The following is a 23,125-nucleotide window of genomic DNA, read 5'->3' as shown; positions in this document are numbered from 1 at the left end:
GCCCAAAAATGAATAATTATTATTACCATTATTTGTCAATTAAGACTAGCCACTACACCAATTAAGGTGGTTTTAGCTATAGAAAAACATTTATTTGCCTCTTTCTCTGCCACTGAGTTGTTTAAGTGTTAAATGTAAACTACCTGAAAATGGTGGTAAAGCTAAGGTTATGCTATCATTGCATGGAAATAACTAATGCTAATTTCCGTAGCTTAAAGCTTACCATCTTTATTTCAAAACTGTTAACAAAATAAAGGTGTCAATGTGCCATTAGGCACAGCAGCATAAAGAGTATTGCACCATTAGGGCAGTACTTGGGTGGTATAATATGAAAAATGCCTGTATTTTGGTATTGTCATTAAGAAAAAAAAACATCCTGCTCCTAGATTTTGAAAAATACTTTTTTTGTGCTTTCATTCAATAATAAAAATAAAAGAATCTTTGCCACTCAACATTTATAGAATTTGTCGTCCCTGGAAGCCTTTAAAATTATGAACAGGATTACCTACATACCTAGATGGGCAGGAGACAATTGAAAAAGTGTCATCCACGCCAATTATATTGCTGTATCATGGATTTTTTTAGAATTGTACTCTTTGGCTTGTTTTACTACCCTCCCCTCTGTGTGTGCCACCCAAAGCGCTTGCCTCTTTTCTGCCTTCCCTTAAGGCTTTGTTAAGGTGTCAATCAGAGGTAAGTTTTCCTTATTTCAGAAACTGTAAACAAAGAGATGTCAATGCTTTTGAGTGAACTTAATCATGCTGAAACATAACAAAAACAGTAACTTGCAACCCCAGTTTAAATGTTCAAATACTCAATTTCAGTTATAGTCAGAACATATTTTACCAACAGGCTAAATACCTGGATTGGAACCTGATTTCATCGATTACGTTCAGCTTGTTGTCTGCTAGAACTGCCCACACGCACAGTGGCCTAAAATTTATGTACCAGTAGGCATCTGAATGTAATATTTTTATAGTACACAGAGAAACTTTTAGTTCCCACAAGGTATTGAATGCACTTAATATGCATTTAGCATTTAATATACTATTAATTGAAAAATAAAGATAATAAAGAAAAAAATAATGACAAACAAGTAAAGAGCAAAGTTGAAACAGACAAAATTATTACTTCACAGCCTATCTAATATGTATCAATTAAACTAGTCAAAATAAACCAACTATCTTTCCCTAAGCTTTTAGGATTATAGAAAACTAGTGCTTTACTGAAAACATAGAAGTCAAGTATAAAGAACAGGAATATAGATTTGGGGGGTCAAAAGTGAGTATGTTGCCAGACAACAATAAACAAATTTAAAAAGTTTTTCATAGTCTTACACCAGTTGTAACATCAGTAAATTTCAGTATACAATTAAAATTATCTTAAAAACATAAGTGTAAAATTAAATATTTTTTGTTAATAACCACAAAGTAATTGAACAACATAAAGAAATATTGGATTGACTTATCAGGTAGCATTTTGGTCTTGTCAGCTATATTACCAATAGTGAGTAATATACAGTCTTAAATTGTAAGAAATGTCCTTTAGTATTACTTTAAATGAAGATCAAATAAGACATCATATGAACTCTGGAAATCCGATTATTTGTCTCTATACAACAGTGAATTTCAAGCTAAAACACAAATTCTAAAGCTAGTCTATAGTCCTAATACGTTCAAGATAACTTTACTTCAAAATTGTGTATAAACTAATCATGACATGTCCTTTTCAGAACCAAAACGATAGCCAGTCATTGAACTAACCCATTATGCAAAAGTTATACCAAATTAAACGTAAAAAATAATAAAGCAAAATCCTAAAATGGATTGTTGCTTTATCTTCAAAGGGATTGATCATATTTCTATTCTGTAAAAAGTGTCCTTAATTGGTTTGCTTTTACTGTACAAAAACTCCTATATTATTTTATGTTTTCAGGAAAGCGCTAGTTTCCTACAATCCTACAAACACAAGGAAACATAATTAGTTGGTTTATTTGTACTAGTTTTATTGATATATGTTAGATAGGCTGTGAAGTAATATTTTTTGTCTGTTTTAAGTTTCAACTTTGCTCTTTACTTCTCTTGGAAAACGTTTGTTTTTTTTTAAATTAATCTTTGTTCGTTTTTGATTAAAATTGAATGTAGAAACAATGCTGCCATGATCTTTTTTGTTTATACAGAATAATTTTTGTTTGTTTTAAGTTTTAATGTTGCTCCTTAGTTTCAGTTCAAAACTTATTTTTAATATAATTTGTAATTATCACCAATCTAGGAGAGATAAGACACCACTAGAAAATACTAGAAACCTTGACAGCTACAAAAACTTTCAGTCTATAATATAAAGTTCATTGTCCATACTTCACAAAACAACACATTTTTTTCAGGAACGTTTGTTTTTCGATGAACAAAAACCTGGTTTTACTCGGTCGACTTTGCCTGAAAAAGCCATAATGAAGACAGGGCTTTATAAATCACCTAATGACTAGCAGAAACTAGATGGCTACTGTAACAAAAGAGAGCTGTTTAAGGGCTCATTTGAAAGCTTATATTTATACTAAATCGCTTTTTATAAATTTGACTTGATAGCACATTCCCAGAAAGTGCACATCCGGTTGTATCTCCTATTTTTTTAAACGAAAAAAGTGCCTTTTCCAATAAAATGACCAAAAAAGGTGTCTTTCAAAATCTAGGCAGGAGCAAAAAACTAAGGGGGCAAGGATTTCCCTTCCCCTCAATTACCGCCGTTAGAACTAGCACATAGGCTTCATCACAGAATGAAGTTTGAAGGTTTAATTCAAAATTGTTCATTATTCAAGCTTAGTTTTTGGTAGATTTTAGTTGAAAAGTTTTTAGTTTTAGTTAATTTGTTTTCGCAATAACTTTCATTTTCAAGATAAGTAGGTGATTTATGAAACTTACTAAGAGGGTTGGGAGGGTCAGTATATGTGAGGGATTCTTATAAACCCCCCAGTTAAGGGATTTGGACCATAATTTTTGCAATGGTACCGTTTTATGCTTCCAAACTCTTCCACTTAAGAAGTGGTGCCGAAATTGCCGTTTTTAGTGCTGTATGACACTTTTTGTTGGTAAAGTTGATAAAAAGCACGTAGATATGAGTAATCATAGGCAGTGCGCTAGTGCTGCCTAAGTAAAGAACGATGTGGGCACAGTGTGTTTTTGGTTTCTCCATACCCGGGAACTTCGTATTGAAGGAGTCGTCGTAGAAACTTCGAAAAGGGCTCATTAGATTAGAAATTGGAGTGGCTAGTGCCCTTTTTAATAGACGAAAGTATTTGGAGGCAACACGCCCCCCCCACGCCCATAAGTTCCCAAAACACATCCCAAAAAAATTATTAGACTGCCATTTTGTTCAGTGGAGTTGAATTCCAGATATAAAATATGTTTTTGAGGAAGACACTCCCCCACAACCCTCAGGGTGAGGGTTTTAAGTTATGCCCTGGGGGCATATAAGGTTTTTATAGATGGTGTTGTCGTAAAAACTTCAAAACAGGCTCATTCGATTGGAAATTCAAAGGGCTAGTGCCCTTTTTAATAGTCGAAAGTGATTGAAGGGCAACTAGCCCCCCTCCACGCCCATTATTCCCCCAAACATATCCATACTTTGAGATAGCCATTTTGTTAAGCGTAGTTGTTTTCCAGATAGAAAATATGTTTTGAGGAGGACACTCCCTCACAACCCCCAGGTCAAGGGTTTGGCCCCCCCCCCATGCCCATCATTCCCCCAAACACATCCAATGAAAATATTGAGATAGCCATTTTGTTCAACGCAGTTTTAAGTTCTGGAAATTAGGTCTTTGATGATGACAACCTCCTCACAGCCCTCAGGACAAGGGTTGTAAGGTATGCCCTGCGGGCATATAAAGTTTTTATAGAACGCGTTGTTGTAGAAACTTCAAAAGGGCTCATTTGATTAGAAATTGAAATGGCTTGTGCCCTTTTTAATAGTCGAAAAGTAATTGGAAGGCAACTAACACCCCTTCCACGCCCACCATTTCCCCAAACACATCCAATCAAAATTTTGAGATAGCCATATTGGTCCACGCAGTTAAAGTTCAGGAAATTATACTTTTGAGCAGGACACTCCCCCCACAGTCTTCAGAGCAAGGGTTATAAGTTATGCCCTGGGGGCATATAAGTTTTTATTGAAATCTTTGTCTTAGAAACTTGAAAACGGGCTCACTCGATTGGAAATTCAAACGTCTAGTGCCCTTTTTAATGGTCGAAAGTGATTTGAGGGAAACTAGCCCCCCTCTCTTGCCCACCTTTTCCCCAAAAACATCCAATCAAAAATTTTGGATGGTCATTGCATTCAGTGTTTTGGATTTCCAGATAGAAATTATGTTTTGGAGGAGGACACTCCCCCACAGCCGTCAGGGCAAGGGTTGTAAAATATGCCCTGGGGGCATATAAGGCTTTTACTGAACGCGTCGTCGTAGAAACTTCAAAAATAACTCATTTGATTGGAAATTGAATTGGCTAGTAACCTTTTAATAGTCGAAGTGATTGGAAGGCAACAAAAACCCTTTCCACGCCCAGCATTTCCCCAAACATATCCGATCTAAATTACTTGATAGCCATTTTGTTCCACGAAGTTTAAAGTTCAGTAAATTATACCTTTGAGCAGGAAACTCTCCCCATAGTCTTCAGGGCAAGGGTTATAAGTTATGCCATGGGGGCATATAAGGTTTTTATTGAAATGGGCAACTAACCCCCCTCTCACGCCCACCATTTCCCCAAACACATCCAATCAAAATTTGGAGAAATCTATTTTGTTCAATGTAGTCAAAAGTTCTGGAAATTAGGTCTTTTAGGAAAAAAACATCGGAACCTTCAGTGCCAGGGTTGTAATTTGTGCCCTGGGGGCATATACGGCTTATATAGAAATCTGTTGTCGAAATTTCAAAAGGGGCTCATTTGATTGGAAATTGAAATTGCCCTTTTTAATAGTCGAAAGTGAATGGAGAGTAATTCACCCCCCTCTCAGGCCCATCATTTCCCCAAACGCATTCAATCAAAGCTTAGAGATAGCCATTTTGTTCAACGTAGTTGAAAGTTCTGGAAATTATGTATTTAAAGATGACAAACCCCTGAGAGTCCCCAGGGCAAAGATTGTAAGTTATGCCCAGGGGGTATATAAGGTTCTTAATGATAAGAGTCGTCGTAAAAACTTCAAAAGGGGCTCATTCAATTGGAAATTGAGAGGGCTAGTGCTCTTTTTAGTAGATGAAAGTGATTGGACGGTAAGTAATCCCCCTCTCACGCCCACCATTCCCCCAAACGCATCCAATCAAAATTTTCAGATAGCCATTTTGTTCAATGTAGTAGAAAGCTCTGGAAATTTGGTCTGTGAGGATGACAACCCCCTCCCCCCACCCAGCCCTCAGGGCGAGGGTTGTAAGTTATGACCTGGGGGCATATAAGCTTTTTACTGAAAGCGTTGTCGTAGAAACTTCAAAAGGGATCATTTGATTGGAAATTGACAGGGCTAGTGCCTTTTTTAATAGTTGAAAGTGATTGGAGAAAGACTAACGCCCCTCTCACTCCCGCCATTTTCCCAGACACATCCAATCAAAATTTTGAGATAGCCATTTTGTGTAACGTAGTTGAAAGTTCTGGAAATTGGGTCCTAGGGGATTACTACCATCCTCACAGCCCTTAGGGTAAGGGTTGTAATTTATGCCCTGGGGCCATATAAGGTGTTTATAGGAAGTGTTGTCGTAGAAAATCGAAAAAAGCTCAGTCGATTGGAATTTGAAAGGCCTAGTGCCCTTTTTAATAGTTGAAATTAATTGGAAGGCTTGACATTTTTATAGTAAAGATCGATGTGGATATAATGTATTATTTTATTTGTTGTTGTTGTTCTTTAGACCAGGGCGCTTTGTATCAAAGGAGTTGTCGTAGGAACTTCGAAAAGGGCTCATTCGATTGAAAATAGAATGAGCTGATGCCCTTTTTAATAGTCGAAAGTGATTGGAGGGAAACTAGTCCCCCTCCCACCCCCACCCTCCCATTTGACTTTATGTTTAAAAACTAAATGTTGCCCTAAGATGAAATCAAAATGCACTGTTAATGCTAATTCCCAATAAGACATCTCAGCAGTATCCCAAGAACGACTGAGGTTTTTATATTCAAAATTTTGGGGCTGCTTCTGCTCTTAAAATTTAACCAAATCAAAATAGCGTAAGTGTATCCAAGCTATCAAAGAAATTAAGCAGATTTTTTTGCGAATGGTATCAAGTTTTCCATTTCAGGTCAACTAGAGGAAGTATGGAACTAAATTAAGCACTACTATTTGTTTCCAGATTTTTAAGAGGGTGTATGTTGTTAAAAATTGCTGAAAATGTTTCTCCAGCATACAAATAGCAGACCAAACTATAAATTCTTAAAAAAAAACGAAAAGATTTAAAGTATTATTTTGTTTTTCTCTGAAAAGACTATGGCGATATAAAACGAACAGAAATTAATTAAAAAAACTTTTCCACAAAATAAGTTTTTCAAAGAAAAGTAAAGAACTCCATTAAACAAAAAATTAGCAAAAATAAAATCAAATAATCTACCAAGCGTGAAACTACAACAAATCAGCATCGATAAATAAATGAAACCCAAAACAAGCAGAAATTACAATAAATAACCGAGTCAATCTCAAAACGAGCGGAAATCAGCATAAGTTGGGCTCAAAACCCCTATGCCTTCCCAAGGCCAGAACATAATTTGCACTTTACTGAAAACAATACAAATGAATGTGCATTGTCAGTTTAATATACATTTACTGATATTTAGTAATCAAAATCTTAATATTATTTGATTTAATAAAGTTATAAAAGTAAAAATATTTATAATTTTTTCAGTAAAGTGCAAATTATGTTCTGGCTTTGGGAAGGCATAGGGGTTTTGAGCCCAACTGATGTTAATTTCTGCTCGTTTTGAGTTTGACTCGGTTATTTATTGTAATTTCTGCTCGCTTTGGGTTTCATTTATTTATCGATGCTGATTTGTGGTAGTTTCACGCTTGGTAGATTATTTGATTTTATTTTTGCTCATTTTTTGTTTAATGGAGTTCTTTTCTTTACTTTGAAAAACTTATTTTGTGGAAAAAGTGTTTTTAATTAATAGGTTTAAAATGAGCTATCCTGGGATAGCTTTAAAAAATGAGTGCATCATATTTGCAAAAATAGTGGATTATCTGAAAGTAATAACAAGAAGGGACAAACCATTATTGAAAAGAAAATCCACGCTGGAATCGAACACATAATAATCTGATTCGAACTCCAGTGCTGTCCTAACAGAACCATACTTCTAACGATGTAATTTAATATATTTGTGTTTGTAGGACTTTAATTGCGTAGCTTATTAAGGGGGCCTGGATTAGGAATTTGCTGGAGATTTTCTTGCAAACCTCCAGTTAAGGGTTTTAGACCAAAATTATTACAATTTTGCTTCCAAGCAAAATGGTTTGCTTCCAACCGTTCTATGCTTCCAAGATTTTCCACTTAAGAAGTGGCACCAGAAGTGTTGTTTTCAGGGCCATATCTTACTTATGAATCGTAAAGTTGATTAAAAGCACGTAGATATGAGCAAAATTTTTCAAATGAGCCATTAAACATCACTCTAAATAGTTCTGGTAGCGCACTAGCCCCAGCTTTTCCACTTGAGACATGGCACCAAAAGTGCCGTTTTTAGTGTCATTTGAAACTTGCAAATGGTGGAATTTATAGGAAGAACGTAGGTATAAGCAATATTTTTATATGAGCAGTCAAAATTCCATCTAAGATGTTCTGGTAGCCCGCTAGCACCCCTCGAGAAACGGCATAAAAAGTGTCTTTTTGTTGTGCCATATTGCACTTGCAGACGGTGGAATTTATATAAACCACATACATATGAGAAATATCTTTTGAATGAGCTCTTCAGCATCTCTATGATACTCTAGTAACCTGCAAGGCCTGGAAAGAAGAAGAAAAAAAAGACCGTTTTAACATATTTTAATTTTTAGTTACTATGGATGGTGGTCCGCTATTTACTAGGTTTCAGCTAATGCTTCAACCACGACAAAGAGTATATTACAAACTCTCCCCAGAAACTAGTTAACATTTAAATCTGTGAAATCTAATATATGGTAGAATTTTTAAAAACCTATTAAATATAAGCAATAGCTTTTAACTTAGCTATTAAACATTTATCTATGATTACCTTAAATCGCATTGTCCAGTGAAATAAGGAAAAAATTCTGTAGAGTCGCTGGTTGCTGGTCAGTGATGATGGGGAGCCATTGGTCCGGTGGCGTTCCATTCTGTTTTCCATGGTTTGGTGGACCAATTCTTATCAACGGCGATCGTGAATGCATCGACAGAGGAAGCGGTGACAGCTGCATTGGGAAGACTGTTCCAGGGGGCCACCACTCTATTGGAGAAATAGTGGTTGCAGAGTCTGCTGTGAGCTCTCTTCCGAAGCACCTTCTTACTATGCCCTCTTGTCCTGGATGGTTTGTCAAGTTGGAAAGGCTTCCGAGAAGAGGAATTGATATGCAGTAGCTTGTAAGCCACGATGACATCACCCCTCCGTTGTCTGTAGACAAGTGTTGGGAGCTGTAGTTTGTTTAGGCGAGATGGATAGTCGAGGTTCTTGCATCCATCAACAGCTTTGGTTGCGCGGCTTTGAGCAGACTCTATTTTCTGTTGGTCACCCTTATTCAGGGCCTGGCAACACACATCCCAAATTCCAGAAATGGTCGCACGAGACCCTTGTACAGCTTTGTTATGAGTTTGGATGATCTGCTACGTACTGTACGCCTATTTATTCCAAGGGTCTGAGATGCTTTGGCAACCGCTGTTTGTGTGTGTTTGTGGAATTTTAATTCTTCATCGACGACTATTCCCAAATCTCTTTCAGCAGCTGAAGAACCAATCGATTGACTAGAACCATCCCCTCCACTCGTATGGTACTGCCACTTCTCATTCTTTTTCCTGAAATGGACTGTCTTGCATTTCTGAATGTTAAACGCAAGCTTCCATTGACGGACCCAAAGGGAAAGTGAATCCAGGTTCTCCTGTATAGTGGCTCTTGTTGCTGTCGACTCCGCGGGCCCAATAAGCTTTGAATCGTTGGCATAAATGTTCATCTTATTTCTTACAGCCCGTGGAGCATCATTAATGAAAATATTGAAAAGTGCTGGGCTCAAGATTGTTCCATAGGGCACACCACTATCAACTCCAGTAACTTCTGAGAGGAATTCTTGCCCCTTATCCCCAAACACTTTAACTCTCCGCTTTCTTCCTAAGAGGACCTGCATCACCCATTCAACAACCTCTGCATGTATACTGGTAGCTAAGAGCCTTTGCAAAGTCTAATAGGATCATATCAGCAGGGATACCCTGGTCTAGCAGTTTGGTGACATATTCATATGCATCAATAAGATTTGTCTCAACCAAGCATCCAGATCTGAATCCATGTTGGCTATCAGTAAGTAGTTTGTTGTCAATCAGGTGCTTCGTAACAGCGGTATTCACAATTCCGTCGAGGATTTTACTGACTGTCGAAGTGGTACTAATGGGTTGGTAATTGGCGGCACAGATCCTGCTTCCATCCTTGTGAACAGGTGTAATATTTGCATTTCGCCAATCTTGAGGGACTTGTTTGGTATCAAGAGATTTCTGGAACAGTTTTGCTAGGGGGAGGGCATGCTCCGCATGAGCCTCTTTCAAAGTCTGAGGGTGAACCCCATCAGGACATCTGACTTATTTGGGTTCAAACTTTTGAGCCGTGATTCCACATCCAAAGTGTTGACAGTAATAATTTGCATCTGTTTCTGAATATCATATTCCGGCATCTGGGGCAAGGGGGCATCTTCTGGAGGTGTAAAAACTGATTGAACAGCTGGTTCAGATTTCAGCTATATCTCCAGGATTGCTTATGGTATTCCCATTAACTGAGAGTTCCGTTGCTGAATGTCTTCCGGGCTTTCGAGTGGAAGTATACTTCCAAAATTTCTTCGGGTTTGTTTTTGACGCTGAAGCTAAAGACTCCTCATACTTTCTAGTAACTTCTCTTGTAAGGTAGCGGACTTGGTTTCGTAATTGTTTGATTTGCCTGCGTTGGGACGTCCTTGTACCTTCTCCAGAACTTCTTTTTCTTTCGAACTGCTAGCTTGAATTCTCGTGTGATGAAAGGGAGCGTTCTTGGTCTTCGTTTCCAAGTGGTTGTTGTGTGTTTTGCAGTTGTCTCACTGAGGACTCTTTTCATCTCAAATCAAGTTCCCTCTGCGTTATTCTTTTTAACAAAAGACCAATCAATGATGATGGCGTGGTAGCCTGCTAATGTTTCAGTAGCTTACTGATAAGCAGACGATTTATGAAACTTACCAAGGGGGCTGGGAGGGGGAGTGTACGGGAGGAGTTCTTGTAAACCTCCAGTTAAGGGGTCTGGAACATAACTATTACAATAGTACCTGCTTTGTGCTTCAGAGATTTTCCACTTAAGAAGTGGTACCAAAAGTGTTGTTTTGAGTGCAATCTTACGAATGGTAAAATTGAAAAAAAAGCACGTATATATGAGCAATAGCTTTCAAATGAGCCATTAACCATCACTTATAAGTTCTGCTACCACAATAGCCCCAGCTTTTCAACTTGAGACACGGCAACAAAAGTGCCTTTTTTAGTGCCATTTGGAACTTGCTGATGGTGGAATTTATGTGAAGGACGTAGATGTGAGCAATATCTTTTATATGGGCTACAAAAGATCTGTTTACGATGTTCTGGTAGCTTACTAGTGCCATCCCTTGAGAGCACGAAAAGTGCCATTTTAGTGCTATACGGCAATTGCAGATGGCGGAATCTATAAAAAGCACGTAAATATGAGAAATAGCTTTTGAATGAGCCAATGAGCATCTCTATGATGTTCTGGTAGGCCACTAGGCCTGTTGAAAAAAGAAAACGAAAACTGGAGACCGATCAGTGCTACCGATGCCAAAAAAAATATTTTCCTTGTTGTTCAAGAAGGGGGACTGTTCCCTGTACATACATTGTCGACCATGCTGATTCCAATTTCCAATGGTACACTTTTCGTTTTGATCTGACGCCATTTTCGAGGGTTTTGAGGCTTTTTTTTAAATCACCATAAATTCCCTTTCGCAATAAACTTTTCTTTTAAGACGAAACGAAATGATAGTTACCATTCCTGGGTCAGTGGCAGATGGCAATATTTTTCACTAGGCAGTTTTTTTCAAAACACGTTTTTTAACTTTTGGTTACTGAGGGCTGGGGTTCGCTCTTTACTAGGTTTCAGCTACCGCTGCAACCATGATAAAGAGACTAAAGGTTCAATTCTAATTGAATAAATAAAATCAAAAAAGTAAAATTCTATTTATAATAAATAAAATGGAATAAGTAAAGTTTGAATAGTGTAAAATGTATTTTCATTTCAGTGCTGTGATCAGGCTGCGCGATAGTGCTTCGTAAGTAATTTTAATTCTTGTATTAATATTTGACACAATAAATTCGTATCGTAAGTAAAGAACGGTGTTGGCACAACGCATTATTTATTATTATTATTTTTTTGGTTTTAGACCAGGGCACTTCGTATCGAAGGAGTTCTTGTAGAAACTTCGAAAAGGGCTCATTCGATTGGAAATTGAAGTGGCTTGTGCCTTTTTTAATAGTCGAAAGTGATTGGAAGGCAATTAACACCCCTTCCACGCACACCATTTTCCCTAACACATCCAATCAAAATTTTGAGATAGCCATTTTGTTCAACGTAGTTGATTTCCAGATGGAAGTTATGTTTTTGAGGAGAACACTCCTCCCACAGCCCTAAGGGCAAGGGTTGTAAGTTATGCCCTGGGGGCATATAAGGTTTTTATTGAAAGCTTTGTCGTAGAACACTTCAAAAATGGCTCATTCAATTGCAAATTCAAAGGGCTAGTGCCCTTTTTAATAGTCTAAAGTGATTGGAGGGCAACTAACCCCCCTCTCACTCCCACCTTTTGCCCAAAAACATCCAATCAAAATTTTTAGATAGCCATTTTATTCAACGTAGTTGAAAGTTTCGGAAATTAGGTCTTTGAGGATGACAACCCCACAACCCTTAGGGCAAGGGTTATAAGTTATGCCCTGGGGGCATATAAGGTTCTTATAGAAAGCATTGTCCTAGAAACTTCAAAAAGGGCTCATTCGATTGAAAATTGAAATGGCTATTGCACTTTTTAATAGTTGAAAATGATTGGAGAGCAAATAACCCCCTCTCACGCCCACCATTGCCCCAAACACATTTCATCGAAATTTTGAAATATCCATTTTTTTTCAACGTAGTTGAAGCTTCTGGAAATTAGGTCTTTGAGGATGATCCCCCCCACAGTCATCAGGGCAAGGGTTGTCAGTTACGCCCTGGGAGTATATAAGGTTCTTATAGAAAGCGATGCTGTAGAAACTTCAAAAAGGGCTCTTTCGGTTGGAAATTGAAAGGGTTAGTGCCCTTTGTAATAGTCGTAAGTGATTGGAGGGTAAATAACCCCCTCTCATGCCCACCATTTCACAAAACACATCCAATCCAAATTTTGAGATAGCCATTTTGTTGAACGTTGTTGAAAGTTCTGGAAATTAGGTCTTTGAGGATGACACCCCTCTCCACAGCCCTCAGGACTAAGGATGTGAGTTATGCCCTTGGGACATGTAATGTTTTTATAGAAAGCATTGTCGTAAAAATTTCAAAAAGGGCTCATTCGATTGGAAATTGAAAGGGTTATTGCCCTTTTAGTTGTCGAAAGTATTCGGAGGGGAAAAATTATTTTTATTTCTTTCACTTGTCTATCTTTTTAACATCAAAAATCTTATAATATTTGAAGGAAAAAAATCAGCACATGTATGTTAGACTTAAGAGGTCGATTTTTTTCAATAATTCACTTTGAATATTTTTCATTGAATCGAAATTTGTCATGTGGAGTTATGAAGGATTTGGACGTATAAACCTGATCGTATTTATTTCTACTTCTTTTCAGTTTGAATCTTATTTATTTTAATTTCTGTTTATTTTGGGTTTCATTTATTTATTGATACTGATTGGTGGTAGTTGTATTCTTGGTAGATTATTTTATTTTTTTTTATTTTTTTTCGTTTAATGGAGTTCTTTACTTTTTTTTAAACTTATTTTGTTGGAAAAGTTTTTTTTTAATTAATAACTGGAAAAGAGAATATTTGTAATATAATTCGCTTCCAATGACGCAGTAGGCCTTAGATTTTTAAAGCTAGGAAAGGAGGCAGAAGGTAAATTCTTGTTTGTAGTGAAACTAAATTTGCCGTGAACGGTCTTGGGAAGAAATAAGGTTAAACTAAATATTTAATATATAATGATGTCAACTGCTGAAAAGCCAATCAGTTCAAAATTTGATTTTACTCTGATTTCATTTTATATTTTCAATGTTGCAATAAGTACGTAAGAAAATGTTTGTAATAAAGCACCATTTTCTGTAAAGCGCCAATGATGCAGTAGGTTTTAGTCTTTTGCAGTTAGGGTTGGAGGCAGTACCCATATACTTCTTTGAATTAATGTTTGTTCGTTTCAATCTTGATTCGCATATTTAATTAAATCTTTATCCGTTTTAAGGTTTATTTATTCATTTATGTTAGCACATGTTTTATGTGGTGTGCGTGTAACTGAACCCCAAGCCACTGAAGCCCTGTAACTGAACCCCAGTGTAACTGAACCTCCGTATAACCGAACCACCATGCAACTGAACCCCCGTATAACCGAACCCCCGTGCAACTGAACCCCTGTGCAACTGAACCCTCGTGCTTTGAACCCTCATGCAACTGAACCCCCTTTAACTGAACCCTCGTGCAACTCAACCCCAGTGCAATTCAACCCCATTTAACTAAACCCCCGTGTAACTGAACCCCCATGTTGCACGGGGGTTCAGTTGCATTAGGGTTCATTAGCACGAGGGTTCAGTTGCACGGGGGTTCAGTTGCACGAGGGTTCAGTTGCACGGGGGTTCGGTTATACGGGGGTTCCGTTACAATGGAACTGTTTTATGTTTGTTTGCTATGATTGTTTTTTTTAAGCTGGATTTGCTTGTTCAGTTTTGGCTGAAGGAGGCAGTATCCATATACTTTTTTGAATTAATTCTTGTTCGTTTCAATCTTTATTCGCATATTTATTTAAATCTTTATCGGTTTTAAGATTTATTTTTTCATCTATATTAGTACAATAAAAGAATAAAAACAAAAGCAATACGAAACCGGAAGAATGGAAAAACAATAACAGTGCAAGAAGAGATAAGAAAACTATAAACAATATACTTTTTAAAAAGGAAACCAAAAACAACTGACCCCACCTCCCTCCCCTTCCCGCACAAAAAAAGCAAACCAAATGTATCTAAGCTACTCCAACCCCATCCAGGTAATAAGAGTCCAGCCTAATGCAGGTTAGATTTTAATTACTTTCAGTTTTATTGATAAGCAATTCTGATTTCCCCCTTCTGTTCTTTACTTGATTAGTTGCAATTCCTTTTTTCTTATTGTTAGACGTTTTTGTTCTTTTCTGGTTCTTATCGGCATTGAGTTTAAAATTGGACAATGTGGAAGATGGTTGGAATAATTTAGAAAAATAGTTTATGAAGTTGCTGAAGATGTCTTAGGGAAGAAAGCTAGGACTGCAGCTAAGAATATTAGTGAAAAAGCTTTGTGTTTAATAGAAAGGAGAAGGGACTTGTACAAGAATTATCTGAGTGATAGATCATATGAAAACAAAAGGAATGTAAAGAAAGTGGAGAAAGCATTAAAATATGAACTAAGGACGCGTGAAGTGGAGGTCATGGATAATTTGCCGAGGATCTAGAAGACGCATCTAGGCGGAATACTTGGGCGTACGTAGCTTCTTGTCTAGGGGGGCAGCCGATTCTGTGATGAAGGGCGGGGGGGGGGAAGCTGAAGTTATATTGTCAGTTCACAAAACCTTACATTGCCAGCAAGTTCTATCATCCTATCATTATATTAATAAGTAATCACATGTATGTATTATTTTTCATTTAAAAATGTATGTATTACTTCCTTTGGTGATGACACTGCGCTAACAGTATTTGCAAAATTCAGTTGATGCTTTAATAGAAAAAGCTAATAATGCCCTGAAAAGACTGGAGGTGTTTATGAGTTTAAGTTTGCCATGTGTTAATGTAAAGACGTTTTTACTGACGTTCTGTAGAGTGGGTAAGTCTGTCGATGTAAGCGGTAAAGTCTTGCTGTGTGGAAAGCCTGTTGTTCAAGTAAATTCACTGCGGTATCTTGGTTTCTTCATTGATTCTAATATTAGGTGGAAACTTCACAGCGATACAATTTCAGCAAAAGTTGCCCGTGGAGTAGGAATGCTTAGAAAAGTGAAGCATATTCTGCCGCAGAGTACTCTTCGTACGATATATTATCTAATCATTTACCCGTATATATCATATGGATGTGTTGTGTGGAGCAGTAACTCTTATGTGAACTAAAAGCGTGTGCAAGTGTAACAGAGTCATGATTACGATACGAGAAGCTGTGATAATTTGGTTGTGGAGCTTAGAAATAGTGTGATATCAGGCTTTACTTTAAAGTATCTTGGTCCTTCTGTTCGGAATTCACTTCCTGTGAGCGTTAGGGCGGCTGAGTATCTTCCTCAATTTAAAAATAGATTAAATGAGTATTTCTGGGGGAATTAGTTGTTTATTGTTTTTATTAGTTGTTTAAGGTTTTTTTTTGGGGGGGGGAGTGAATGGAAGGGCTGGGGGAGGAATGGGTTGATTTGCTGCGGAGGAGTGGATGGAAGGGGTCGGGGGAGGAGTGGGTGGATGGGCTGGGGGGAGGCTGGGAGTTGTATTTGATGATGGTTATTGCTCTGGAAGTGTGTGAATGAAGGGGATTGGCTTAGTTTTTTTTTTCCTTATTATTTGTTTGTGGAATTGATTCATTAACTTAGGTTGATTTAGGAAGAGCTAAGAGCTACGCGATGTAATCGCTACGCGTTAGCAAAAATTATTATTTTTTTACCCTAGCGTAGTGATTTCTAATTATATTGGCTTGATTTTTTGTATATTTGATGAAATAAACCTGAAACTAAAAATCATCAATAAGCTTCAGCATTGATCTTCTTAGATTAGATCTAAATCCTTCCAAGGTCGTATTGCTTCTTGTTTGACTTTTATTTTGTCATTTCGGCTGTTTATTTCCAACTTTTTCAACCATCTACCTTTTATCAACTGCTTTTTTAGCCATCTAACTTTTTTCAACTGCTTTTTCAACCTTCTGCTTTTTCAACTAGACCCCGGCGCCGCACCCATAAGGGAAGACCGGCGGCAGCGGGGCAAAAAACAGCACGCCGCGCCCCCGGTAAGATGTCGGCGGTGCGCCGCCGGCGCGATCAATGTTGACCGCAAACATCAATGTTTTCATCTGTCTTTCTCCAATCACAGCTTCAATTTACAACAGATTCGAGCCTATTCATGAGTTCAAAAATTCAGAAGTCGCTGGCTGGAAACTGGTCTTCTTTGTTATTCATCAAGAGAAGTAGAAATCTGGTAGAAACGAAATGGCTGTGGCGTTTCAAAACCCTTGCATAATACGAGTAGTTCAAGTATCTATTAGCTATGTATTCTTAACATAAATAATTATCAAAATTAGTAGTTTTTTTTTCATCGAGCATTGCATATAAAATTTCAAATACCGTATCACAAAATTCATCAGTTATCTGGGTAAAAACTTTGAATATAACTTTGAACTTAGAAGCTTAATTTTTTCATAATGCCCTTTGCCTATATCTGTTTTGTCACATTTAAAACAGTTGAAATGGGCGACTTCGATATTGATTGTTTACAATTACAATTTAAATTTCAGCATTGATCAGCAAGAAGTTACAATTTAAAAAAAAATGCATTTTAAAGTTTTTTTTTTTGGCTTCTTTATAGAATATATGTCATGTAGGCTAAGGCTGAACTGCTGCTTTTTTATCGCTTTTGTCTGCTCTTTTAGATATTATTCATTTTTTCTTTTGGGGATTCATTCCAAAGTATAAACTCATAAATACCTAATATCAGCCAAATTATAAACTGTATCTAAAAGGAGTAAATTCATCAAATTGAAAAATACATGATGAACACTTCACATGAGAACACTTCAATTACAATGACACAAAAAACACTTAATAGTTTATTCGCTATGAAGAAAAATGAAGGGCCAGCTATTTTCTTAGGTAGAAAATGAAAAGCTCATCCCTTTTAAGTGTAATTAAATAAAATGATATGCAGACCGAAGTAGCTCCAGGAAGATGTTGAAATGTTCATCCTAGTTCGTCGCTTTTAATCCAAGCAAAATGTTAGGACACTTAGTATCAGTTAATGAGTTTAAGCTTTGATTTCCAAATGCTCACAAGAATTACCAAATTTAAGAAAGTCGCAACAGTAAGTCACCTGTGGTCAAAATACTTAGACTCCTCTTTGATCCCCACCCAGGCTAAAAGCTTCTGTTATGGTCATTTCCATGGAAATCTCCAAAGAGTTTCTTTTTAAAATAGCTTTCAAGCATAGTTAGGGGTATTTAGACTTTTTTGCTTTTTTTCAAAGCTTTGAAAAAAGTGTTATAATATTCCAAATGTTAAATTTGTGCATATTTTTGGTAATCATTTGTGGGGTGATTGAATTTTCAAAACCACTGTAGATATGTAAGAACGTTGCAACATCTAGTACCCTAAGGTCACAAGACTGTCAAAGACTCCTCCTTGAACCTCCAAAATTGAAAGCTTTTATTATGACCTGGTCTTTTATTGTAACTTGGGCACTGGACAAAGTGTGCCATTGTCACTTGAGTGCAACGTTAGGTGGTGATGTCAATATCACTTTCGGCAAACCAATTCGTTTTAGTTTGAATCTACCTGGTACTTATGAATGAGTGTTTTCAAAGTAAACCCGTTTCATAAATAAGAAAAAAACGGGTTGGACGCATATGTCCCTTTCCCTTTGGACGATAAAACCATGCAAGTACTGTATCAAGTATAACTCACAAAAATCTTGTTAATTTTGTCAACTTTGCAACTTTTTGGCATCCCTGCTTTCAATAAAAAAAAAAATCAAGGTACTATCACTTAAATATAATAACTCCCAATGCTCCCCCTCTGGATACCATCTTGAGAGGATACCGTCTCTGCTTTAAATAAAAAAATTAACTTATTGGCACCTCTGCTTTAAAAAAAAATCGAGGTATTATCATTTAAATACGATAGCTCAATCCCCCCCCCCTCTAGATACCACCTTGATAGGATGCCGTCTCTGCTTTAAATTAAAAAAAAGAACTTTTTGGGATCCCTGCCTTCAATAAACAAAATTTCGAGCTATTATAATTTAAATATAATAGCTCCCCATCCCCCCCTCTGGATACCACCTTGAGATGATACCGTCGCAGCTTTCAATTGAAAAATAATTTACTGAAGAATTAACAAGGTCACTATATGGCTCAAACAAATACGCAAACTACCTCTATCGAGCTTAGTGTTCCTTGAAAAATATTGAGGGTATGAGTAAAGGAGTACAAAGACAACAACAAAAATGTCGAAATTATTCAGATATACCTCAAATTATTGTAAAACTGAGTGATAGATTCGCCATGGCATTCCATAAGATCCAAAGAATCTAAATAAAAGAGAGCACACACAAGAGCCAAATAAGGCCAGTAGCCTATGAGAAATTGCAAAATACCCAAGACAATGAACAAGTCCCAATAAGGGGTCCTAGGTCTATCAAAATATTTCAATGGTTTCCCAGGGAATTTGATATTATTTTCTTCTGTCTCCACTTTAAATGAAAAAAATAATTATCTTTTTGGCATCCCTGCTTTCAATAAAAAAAATGAGGTATTATCCTTTAAAAATGATAACCCCCTATCCCCCTCCCCTATAAACAATAATTTACAATTTATTTATGAATCATATTTTTGGGGTAGCTTCCGGTTCAATCTTTAATTCCCTAACCTTGTACATAGCTTAGTCTATAGCTAAATTTTGTCTCAACCGTTGGCTATTTTTTTTTCGGGGGGGGGGGGGTAAAAATTTTCCAGAAAAAAAATTGTATTTTATATCAGGTGTTCAATAATTGAGGATTAAAAACTAAGAAAATCTTATCTAAAAACAGCCAAAAAAAAAATCTGCAAACTTACAATTCAGCTGCAGAAACAATCTGTCGGCAGTCAATTTCAAAATCCAACAAAAGGCTGAAGCTGTATAGTAGTGAATGCGTTCTATAATTCTATTAAATAACTTTGTTAAAGTTATCAAATAACTTTGGTCCTCAGTTTTATAGATTATGAGCAAGCGTTCGATTTTGTTGATAGAAGAGCTTTAGCAAAGGTTTTATCCTTGTATGGTATACCAGCCAAATACATTAAAGGGATTAGTGCTCTCTACGAGAATAACACTGCTGTGGTTAAGGTAGGAAATGAGGTTAACAGCTGATTTCGTATTAAATCAGGAGTTGAGCAGGGCTGTGTTCTATCCCCCTTTATATGGATTATTTTGATGGACTTTGTCTTAAGGAGCACAGGAAAGGAAATGGGAGACCACGGAATAAAATGGGTAGGAAAAAGTCTCCAGGACTTAGATTATGCTGATGATTTAAGCATCCTAGATGAAAGTGTGAGCAAAATAATGAACTTTTAGAGGTTTTGCGAGTTGAGAGTGCTAGAATAGGTTTCAAAATTAATGTTAAGAAGACTAAGTCACTAAGGCTAGGAATAGTTGAAGATGAAAAGGGGACATTGGTAACGAAAAGATTGATTAGATGGGCAGCTTCACTTACCTTTGTAGTATTATTAGTAAAGACGGTGGGCGTTGTGCGGATGAAAGATGACAGATTGCCGAAGATTGTTCTTTTCGGCCAACCGTATAGGGCTAAACGGAAAACAGGTCATCCTCGTTTGGGGTGGGAGGACGTCAAAAAGAAAGATTTAAAGGAAATGGAAGCTTCCTGGGAGGGTGTAAAAAGGGAGGTTTTGAATAAATTTGGATGGAAGAGGAGAGTGCGGAGGTGTGTTGGCCTTAGGCGGCTTGGTGCTGCGGTGAGTTGTTAGTAGTAGTAGTAGTATCGGCATTGAGAATGCCTCGTTTGACGCATCTAAAGATATTAGCGGTCTTTTTAATCTTTCCTTGTCCTTTTTTGGTGGCCGGCGTTTACCCCCCCCCCCTCCGGAAAATACACCCGACGGGAAATACCCCCCCCCTCACGGAAAATTCTCCAAAGAAAAAAAAGAAAATCCCCCCCCGCGCAAAATATTAACCCCCTGCAGCTGGTTGGTCTCCAATCCCTTTGGACTTCAAAAAAAATGGACTAGAACTCTGAATTTCTGATCTAATGAGCACAGTCCGAAGTTTCTTTAACCTTGAGGTGGAGGTGTTAAGGGGCAATCCCCCTCTTGTACGGAATAAATTATGCTCATTTTGGGGTGTAAAGTTATTCTTTACTTACAGAATAACAGCGTTGACCAGAAATATACCCAGAAAGCATAAGGGAGCAGATATCAATTTCACATTTTGGATGCTTTTTTTAAAGTTTCTTCACTAACCCCCCCCCCCCCCAAAAAAAATGTTTGCTGGAAAATACCATTTTTCTGGCTATTTGTTGGGAAACTTTTCACGGAGGGGACTACCGGCATGATTTTAAAAACAATCAGAAATTAATGTCTTTTTCAAATGAAAGTGTGCAAGAAACATTTTTCACCACAAGAAAAATGTCACATTTTTCATTTTGCAAGAAAAAGTTCTAAATTGTATTTTAAAAAAAAATTGAGGAAATGCTGTTAGTATTAAGCTAAAAGATTTTAAATTATTTTTTATTGGTTGTTGTTTGATTTTCGAGTAGCCAAATGGGTATTAAAAAGATGTTAGTGGTTTATTTATGTGTTATTAAAGAAGGATTAGAACGGCGTGCCTAAAGATATTGTAAGGGGCACAGCTTTCTACTCCTCCTAGGTATGTTTGGGGGTTGACGGAAGGTTGGGAGGATGGAGGATAATGTATAGTTGATTGAGAACAAGGTTTTATGAAAAATATTTGTGTATTATTAATGTATGTCCATGGTGAAAGGGGTGCGCTATGGCGGAAGGGCACCCTGCAAAACCGGGAATGGTATTTTTTTGTGGTTTTGAATTATTTTGTAGTATACCTTGTTTTCGTCAATTATGTTTGGCTACCCAAATCCAAAAATCATAAAATAAAAGTTGTTTTTAAATTAGTGTAGGTGACATTGAAGTTTGAAGTTAAGTGAAAACGATTATTATGTCACCGAGAGGAGAGGAGGTGGGATTTAATTATATTTTAAAAAAAAAGAAACATTTTTCACCCGAGATCGTCCGCAAGAAAGTTTCTCGGTGGAATTGTCTCAGGGGGGGGGGTATTTATGCGTGAAAAGAACTTTTTACAGCAGAATTTTTTCGTGGGGGACGGAATTTTTCATGGAGGAGAGCCAGATTTCGCGGTATTAATTTGAGAAAGATTCGAAATTAAATAGAAAAAAAAAAGTTTTTTAACTGAAATTAAGGAGCAAAATCAAAACTTAAAATGGACAGAAATTATTACGTATACTTTAATATAGTTTAGTATATAGTATAGCTATATATTATAGTTTAGTGTATAGTAAACGTATACTTTAGCATACGTTTACTTTTAATTAATCGTAAGTTTTGACGCAAGTTTTCCCAATTCTTTAAGAGTGACTCCTGAAATAGAATGGCCGTTTAATAGTAAGCTTTTTTTTTAAGAATTTACAATCAATAGTTATGAAATAGTGTCGGTGGGTGCAGAGTGGGGACAGCGGATGGCGCCTGAAACCGCCTTGAGGGAGGCAGATTTTCCGGCATAATCTGATTAATAATCAGATATTGAAATTTAGAAAAATAATTTTTTTCAACTGAAGGTACAGAAAAATATTGAAAAAGACAAAAAATTAGTCCATATATGAGTGGGGCTGCACCCTCCTAAATCCCTTGCTATTTATACTAGTCTCTATTGCTTTGACAAAGCTTTTATTCTAATTAAGCGGCCTTAGTGTTTGTGAATTTTTCCCAAAGAATTGAGAAAAATACTTCGCTCTTTATGCTAAAGTATGACTTTGCATCCCAATTCTTTACGAACAATAATTGAATCGCACGGTTCGTTAAATTAGAATAAGAAGCTTTTTGAAATTTCTAAATATTGTTAGCGTGAAGAGCGAGGTATTGTGGAGAGGGTATCCTCCTCATGGTTCTAGGTGTTTACCGTCAGTGGAAAATACCCCCCCCCTCCTGTGGCAAATAGGCTGGGGTTTTGGTCAGGAAAAGCTAAGTGACAGAAGAGAGTAACAAATACCACACTAGTAAATTTGATATTTTCAATAGTTTCACTTTTTTGTATCTTAATTTACATTTACGTAATTGTTGTTTTTAATTTCTAGTGCTGTATTTTTTTGTGTACTTATAATGTGCGACATGGGGTAGCACGGGGGATTGATATCTGCTTGACAGCACGGGGGCTATATTTTAATCCCAGCTGCAGTAGAGCTAATGGGAAAGGGGTCCACCATTCAAATAAATTCTGAAGGAATATTTATGTATTCCCTATGCATCACAAATAAACCAGGAGAAACTAACTATCTATCCATCTATTTTATTTCAATGTGTGTTTAGTATTAATATTATCCTCATAATATGTATGTTGCTTGACTACAGAGACTCTTATTTGAAAATATATAATTTTGTGTCAGTCTATGGAGCTGTGATGCATTTTCAAAATGACTGTAAAATCATTTGGGCTGGCTAACCCTGGTCAAGATCTTACAGGGGGTAATTCTTTATGCTTGAGCGAAGGTAGCGAAGCTGCTAAATATTCGAACCAAGGGGAGTGAGGCCCGAGTATGCCGGCATTATCAGGATGGACCAAGACTATGACGTTTCACAAATGCCTATTTTTGTTAGCAGTGTGAACAGTGCAGCCAGATTCGGTAATACAGTCCGTAATTCAGTTAAAATTCATATCGAAAGATGAATTAGATCGTGTTGTTGAAGGCGGAATCAAGATTGAATATGGTTTAGTTCAATTTACTGTACGTTGCCGATCGAGAAACCGATGCTGTGTCA

The 23,125-nt window shown here is 36.9% G+C and overlaps 2 protein-coding genes across 4 annotated transcripts in view; both read left to right on the top strand.

The window, feature by feature from the left end:
* LOC148956418 (UPF0488 protein C8orf33) overlaps positions 1-23,125 on the top strand; it is a 52,981-nt gene that overhangs the window by 5,281 nt on the left and 24,575 nt on the right. The window lies entirely within an intron of this gene.
* Positions 1-23,125, top strand: part of LOC148956419 (tyrosyl-DNA phosphodiesterase 2-like) — a 41,034-nt gene that overhangs the window by 5,256 nt on the left and 12,653 nt on the right. Inside the window, exon 1 of one of the 3 annotated variants that reach the window (XM_089108078.1) lies at positions 594-693. The exons of the other annotated variants lie outside the window; for them this stretch is intronic. The gene's annotated coding sequence lies outside the window, so the exon portion shown is untranslated. Of the gene's footprint in view, positions 1-593; positions 694-23,125 lie in introns of those variants that run through there. 3 annotated transcript variants of the gene reach the window in all.

Source organism: Artemia sp. Qi Xiang Cuo, chromosome 1 (assembly GCF_049724085.1).
Source record: "Artemia sp. Qi Xiang Cuo chromosome 1, ASM4972408v1, whole genome shotgun sequence".
Lineage (NCBI taxonomy): Eukaryota > Metazoa > Arthropoda > Branchiopoda > Anostraca > Artemiidae > Artemia > Artemia sp. Qi Xiang Cuo.
Note: the sequence above shows the minus strand (reverse complement) of the source record. Positions and strands in the feature narration are given on the sequence as shown.